Source organism: Ranitomeya variabilis, chromosome 1 (assembly GCF_051348905.1).
Source record: "Ranitomeya variabilis isolate aRanVar5 chromosome 1, aRanVar5.hap1, whole genome shotgun sequence".
In the NCBI taxonomy this organism is placed as follows: domain Eukaryota; kingdom Metazoa; phylum Chordata; class Amphibia; order Anura; family Dendrobatidae; genus Ranitomeya; species Ranitomeya variabilis.
Genome location: NC_135232.1, coordinates 441,695,824 through 441,703,475, shown reverse-complemented (window position 1 = coordinate 441,703,475; position 7,652 = coordinate 441,695,824).

Genomic DNA, 7,652 nt, shown 5'->3' with positions numbered 1-7,652 from the left:
CACAGCAGATTGCGGTTTCCATAGGGTTTACATGTAAATGTAAACGCAATGGAAACTGCTGCGGACGCGCAGCATCAAAATTGCGGCGGTTCCGCGGTAAAAACCGCAAAGTGTGAACATGGCCTACTAGCAGTATTTGGTCAGTATTTTACATCAGTATTTGTAAGCCAAAACCAGGAGTGGAACAAATAGAGGAAAAGTATAATAGAAACACGTCACCACTTCTGTATTATCACCCACTCCTGGTTTTGGCTTACAAATACTGAGGTAAAATACTGACCAAATACTGATAGTGTGAAAGCAGCCTTAGGGTATGTTTCCACGGTCAGGATGGCCGGCGGTATCGCCGCAGCGGCGAAGCCGCTCGGCGCTAAGCCCCGCCCCCTTTCTGGGACGCGATCATGCCGGATGTGTTAACTCTTCACATCCGGGATGATCGCTCTCTCCCATAGGGCCCTGTGATATGCCTCGCGGGGACGCTGCGTCCCCGCAAGGTGTACGGACATGCTGCGATCTGAAAAGACGCGCAGCATGTCCGGAGTCGCAGGGCCGCCGCGTGCGGGTTTCCACGCATAGTGGAGACGGGATTTCATAAAATCCCCTCCACTATGCTGGAACATCTGGACGCTGCTTGTTTGACGCTGCAGCTCTGCGCAGCGTCAAACAAGCAGCGTTTCCTGACCGTGGAAACATACCCTTATACTGACAAGTAGACAGTCACCGAGGATGGCAGGCAGCAAGGATTCTGGGAGATATATGGTAGAGGGAGCAGGGTGACAGCAGCACAGAGTATTTCAGGAGAGCAGTGTGCTGGTCTATGGGGGGCACCCTGTTCGGTGCGCGGAGCAGCCAGGGATTGTACAAAGAGCGCTGTCTTTTATACACATGGATGGGCCATCTGCTCCACAGAAATCCAGGAAACATTTCTGCAGATTGATGGCCTGTTTTGATCCAGACTTTGCATGCAAAGACCCCATTCCCCTCCTCAGATCCTGTCTTCTCCATCCTGTCCTGGCAATGTGTGAAAGCGAGGTGACAGGCGAAGTACGGGGTGATGCTGGGAAGGAAATGTAGCCATATAGTAACGATAAACATGAGACCCCTCTCTTCAGCTGCCTTACCAGCCTTCCCCTGACTGCACCTAACTGGAGGTCACGCTGCCCCTTCTATTACCCCAGACCCGTGTGCAGCTGCTCAACCAGAACAACCCTAGAATGGGTCCCCTTTATGAAGATAATACTGCCATAGTGTTCTCACATAGTACTGCCATATAGATCACACATAATACTGTCCTATAGTTCTCACATAATACCATGGTATAGATCGCAAATAACGACGCCATAGTGTTCTCACATAATACAGCCATATAGATCACACATAATACCGCCATATAGAGCACACAATACTGTACTATAGTTCTCACATAATACCATCATATAGATCACAAATAACGACGCCACAGTGTTCTCACATAATACCGACATATAGATCTCACATAATACCGCCATATAGAGCACACATAATACCGCCATATAGATCACACATAACGGGGGAGAGGAGTGCATAGGAGAGGATTAGATACACAGCTCAGCAGTCAGTATCACACAGGACAGTATTAGATACACAGCTCAGTCAGTATCATACAGGATAGGATTAGATACATGGCTCAGCCGTCAGTATCACAAAGGATAGCATTAGATACACAGCTCAGCAGTCAATATCACACAGGGGAGGATTAGATACACATCTCTGCACAGTAACACAGAATAGGATTAGATACACGGCTCAGCAGACAGTATCACACAGGATAGGATTAGATACACAGCTCAGTCAGTAACACACAGGAAAAGATTAGATACATGGCTCAGCAGTCAGTATCACACAGGATAGGATTAGATACATGGCTCAGCAGACAGCATCACACAGGAGAGGATTAGATACACAGCTCAGTCAGTATCACACAGGATAGGATTAGATACATGGCTCAGCAGACAGTATCACACAGGAGAGGATTAGATACACAGCTCAGTCAGTATCACACAGGATAGGATTAGATACATGGCTCAGCAGACAGTATCACACAGGATAGGATTAGATACACAGCTCAGTCAGTATCATACAGGATAGGATTAGATACATGGCTCAGCCGTCAGTATCACAAAGGATAGCATTAGATACACAGCTCAGCAGTCAATATCACACAGGGGAGGATTAGATACACATCTCTGCACAGTAACACAGAATAGGATTAGATACACTGCTCAGCCGGCAGTATCACACAGGATAGGATTAGATACACGGCTCAGCAGACAGTATCACACAGGAGAGGATTAGATACACAGCTCAGCAGACAGTATCACACAGGAGAGGATTAGATACACAGCTCAGTCAGTATCACACAGGATAGGATTAGATACATGGCTCAGCAGTCAGTATCACACAGGAGAGGATTAGATACACAGCTCAGCAGACAGTATCACACAGGAGAGGATTAGATACACAGCTCAGTCAGTATCACACAGGATAGGATTAGATACATGGCTCAGCAGACAGTATCACACAGGATAGGATTAGATACACGGCTCAGCAGACAGTATCACACAGAAGATTAGATACACAGCTCAGTCAGTATCACACAGGATATGATTAGATACATGGCTCAGCAGTCAGTATCACACAGGATAGGATTAGATACACAGCTCAGTCAGTATCACACAGGATAGGATTAGATACATGACTCAGCAGACAGTATCACACAGGATAGGATTAGATACATGACTCAGCAGACAGTATCACACAGGATAGGATTAGATACACGGCTCAGCAAAGTATCACACAGGAGAGGATTAGATACACGTCTCAGCAAAGTATCACACAGGAGAGGATTAGATACATAGCTCAGTCAGTATCACACAGGAGAGGATTAGATACACGTCTCAGCAAAGTAACACAGGAGAGGATTAGATACACAGCTCAGCAAAGTATCACAGGAGAGGATTAGATACACGTCTCAGCAAAGTATCACACAGGAGAGGATTAGATACACAGCTCAGTCAGTATCACACAGTATAGGATTAGATGCATGGCTCAGCAGACAGTATCACACAGGAGAGGATTAGATACACGTCTCAGCAAAGTATCACACAGGAGAGGATTAGATACACAGCTCAGTCAGTATCACACAGTATAGGATTAGATGCATGGCTCAGCAGACAGTATCACACAGGAGGAGTAGATACACAGCTCAGCAAAGTATCACACAGGAGAGGATTAAATACACAGCTCAGCAAAGTATCACACAGGAGAGGATTAGATACACAGCTCAGTTAGTATCACACAGGATAGGATTAGATACATGGTTCAGCAGACAGTATCACACAGGAGAGGATTAGATACACAGTCAGCACAGTAACACACATGGGAGGAGATAACTGCTCAGAGTCAGCACCACAAAGGACAGGATTAGATTTCCTCTCCCCCTCCCCACTGATACTTACTTCACGGCTCCCTGCTGAGTCCTTTCTCCCTCCCGTCCTTGGTCTCCTCCTCCTCGTATAACTGCAGGGCTCCTGCGATTATCCTGGGAAGCTGGAGCTCACAGATGCACTGTGAGCTCCAGGAAGATGGCGCTGATCTCCTGCCTCTGCTGTGGTGTGGACGGCTCAGGGGGTGTGGCCAGACCAGAGCAGAGAGCAGCACAATGATAGGTATAGGGTCGGACGCCGACCGCAGATCTCTAGGCCCAGGGCTGCCGTATTTGCAGAGTGTAAGTGTCGTGCAGCTACACTTACACTCCTGCAAAGCAAAATGGCGGCGCCCAGTGGCTAAAAAAAAATTAATAATAAAAAAAATGTTAAAGTTAAAAAATGTAAATTTGTATTAAAAATAATTGTTTATATAAACAATCATTTTTAATACAAAAAATTAAATGCGGCACCTTCCCTTTAAGATACTTAGTAGCAAGTCTAAAATAACCGCAAAATCACAAACCTAGACCAAAACAGACAATTATTTTTGGCACCTTCCCACTTGATTGACAACAATTCACATTTACTGATGTCTTAATTCTTCTCAGCAAATGAAAGTTTTCGTGAAGGTGCATGGACGAAAGCGAGTGAGAAACAGAGTACTTTGCGACACCACCACTCTTAACATCAATCTCAGAGGCAATGACCTGCACTATAAAAGGACGTTCTAAACCAGGGTGAACCAATACACGGTCAGATAAGAAATGCTGTTTTAACTCCATGAAGGCACCAATTGCGCCAGGCTTCCACGTAGCTATATCTGCCCCTTTCTTGGTCAAGTTAGTCAGTGATTTGGCAACATTTTTTAATAAAATTTAAGATAGTAGTTGGCAAACCCAAGAAAATGCTGCAAGGCCTTTAGAGATTTGGGTTGCACCCACTCCTTAACAGCTTGGATCTTAAAAGGGTCCATTTGAAAACCTTTACCGGACAAGATATGTGCCAAGGAAACACATTTTTCAAGTTTATAAAAAAAAATATCTGAGTCTTTGGTGTACACTACAAACATGTCAGATACTTGTATGTTACTTAATATCAGGTGAATAAACCAAGATATCATCCAGATAGATAACTGCTTATTGACCACATACTGTATAGCTCTGAATATGTCATTAGCAAAATTTTGAAAACCAGCCTGCATATTACTTAGCCAAAAAGATATCACAAGATATTCATATTGAGCCTCAGGTGTATTAAACTTTGTGTTAGCCTAAGTCTGGACACATAGGAATTATAATTAACTATCTTTTTTTCTTCCAGTTTAAATATTGCTTTGTTGAAAGAAGAATTGAACTGGTACTGCTCAGTGGATGTGAAGGATGGTCATATAGAAAGATAGCAGATGAATTTAATGCACATCATCCAAGAAGAATTTCACCTGGCTTTTCCACGGTGATGGAGGTTAAAAAGTTGAAACGGACACTGTCATGGACAAACCCAGTTCTGGAAGACCAAATGTATCAACCAAAACAAACGAATTTGTCACGGCTAAAATTTATACCAGCCCCCAACAATGCAGACGAGCTGAAGGTGGCTATCAAAGCAACCTGGGCTTCCATAACACCTCAGCCGTGCCATAGGCTGATCACCTCCATGCCATGCACATTGATGCAGTAATTGATGAAAAGGTGCCCCGACCAAGTATTGAGCGCATTTACTGAACATACATTTCAGTAAGCCAACAGGATTTTAAAATCATTTTTCAAGCTGGTGTTATAAAGTATTCTAATTTACTGAGATAATGACTGTTACGGAACCCCCCAGCACCCAGAATATGTTGTGCAGTTCTATGTATGTATACTAGGTTCCATGTGAGATGCATGTCCCTAATGCATCAGCCCACAAGCTGCGCCCCTGGGCAGAGGGTACAAGATATCCCCCTTCTGACCTCCCCCACCTTTGTAATTCCCACAGTAAATATTGGCAGGCTACCTTGTACCCACTGTAGCAGTGACCGCCGTAATTTACAGGCCCATTCAGCGTTCCTCCTGTAGACGAGGTATCACATCCCGCTGTCTGCCACCAGTGTAACGGGGTCTACCGTGTTGGAGTACCTCTTTCAGTACCACCCCGTGTTTCAGGAGGTCCACTCTGCTTTGGCTGGAGCCTGAGTGGACACTGGCTGGAATTGCTTGGTTACATGGGCGCATATAAAAGATCACTGCTTCTCCACGTATTTCCAGTGTGTCAACGCTTTACTCACAGGACACAGAATATATCACATAGATACAGAGGGCAGGCTGTTGTGAACTCTATTTTTGGGCTCCCTCTAGTGGTCACAAGCGGTACTGTGTAGTGTTGTCTTTCTGCAGGTTGGCAGCATCAGCTGGTTCGTTATCCTTGGTTGGTTTCCTATTTAACTCACCTGGATACTCAGTTCCTTGCCTGCTATCAATGTATTCAGTGCTCTTCAGATTCCTGGTGTCTACCTTGCTCCCAGTCTCTCCAAGACAAGCTAAGTTTTTGTTGATCATTTTTTGATTATCAGTGTTCATTATGTTTTTAGTCCAGCTCGCTAAAATGTGATTTCCTCGCTTGCTGGTTGCTCTAGGGGACTGAGTTTCTCCCCCCACACCGTTAGTTGGTGCGGGGGTTCTTGAAATCTCAGAGTGGATATTTTGTAAGGGTTTTTTACTGACCGCATAGATTCCCTTTTCTATTTTCTGCTATCTAGTATTAGTGGGCCTCATTTGCTGAATCTGCTTTCACCCCTGTATATGTGCCTTCCTCTTACCTCACCGTTATTATTTGTTGGGGGCTTCTATATCTTTGGGGATTATTTCTCTGGAGGCAAGAGAGGTCTTTCCTTCTCTCTAGGGGTAGTTAGTTCCTTAGGCTGGCTCGAGACGTCTAGGATTTTTTAGGCACGTTCACCGGCTACTTCTAGTGTGTTTGGATAGGTTCAGATTTGCGGTCAGTCCAGTTTGCCACCTCCCTAGAGCTTGTCCTAGGTTTGTTACTTAGCTGGAGTAATTTGTGATCCTCAACCACTAAGGATCATAACAGTATAGCAGGCCAAAAAGTGTTTAATGCATCGCAGAAGTGGGATAAAAAGAAGACCTGAGTACATTTTTTTTTTTTTTCTCCTCCCGCTTTTCCTTTGCTGCAGTTTGTTTAGCTTCTTTCATCCCCTTGAACTCTGGGTGGTTTTGAGCTCAGCTGCAGACATGAATGTTCAGACTCTGACTTCTAGTGTGGATCATCTTACTGCACGGGTGCAAAGTATTCAGGATTTTGTTATTCATAGCCCTATGTCAGAACCAAAGATACCCATTCCTGAGTTGTTTTCTGGAGATAGATCTAGGTTTTTAAATTTTAAGAATTGTAAGTTATTTCTATCTCTGAGACCTCGTTCCTCTGGTGATTCCGCTCAGCAAGTTAAAATTGTTATCTCCTTGTTGCGTGGCGACCCGCAAGATTGGGCTTTCTCTCTGGCGCCAGGAGATCCTGCATTGCTTAATGTAGATGCATTTTTTCTGGCTCTTGGACTGCTTTATGAGGAGCCTAATCTTGAGAATCAGGCAGAAAAAGCTTTGCTGGCTATCTCTCAAGGTCAGGATGAAGCAGAGGTGTATTGTCAAAAATTTCGGAAATGGTCGGTGCTTACTCAATGGAATGAGTGTGCCCTGGCTGCAAATTTCAGAGAAGGTCTTTCTGAGGCCGTTAAGAATGTTATGGTGGGGTTTCCCACCCCTACAAGTCTGAGTGATTCTATGGCTTTTGCCATTCAGGTTGATCGGCGTTTGCGGGAGCGCAAATCTGCTCATCCTTTGGCGGTATTTTCTGAACAGAGACCTGAGTCTATGCAATGTGACCGAACTCTGACCAGAATTGAGCGACAAAGTCATAGACGTCAAAATGGGTTGTGCTTTTACTGTGGTGATTCTACTCATGTTATCTCAGCATGCTCTAAACGCTTAAAAAAAAATCGCTAAACCTGTCACCATTGGTACTATACAGCCTAAATTTATTTTGTCTGTTACTTTGATTTGTTCTTTGTCGTCCTACCCGGTTATGGCTTTTGTGGATTCGGGTGCTGCCCTGAATCTGATGGATTTGTCGTTTGCCAGGCGCTGTGGTTTTGTCCTGGAGCCTTTGGAATTTCCTATTCCTCTGAGGGGAATT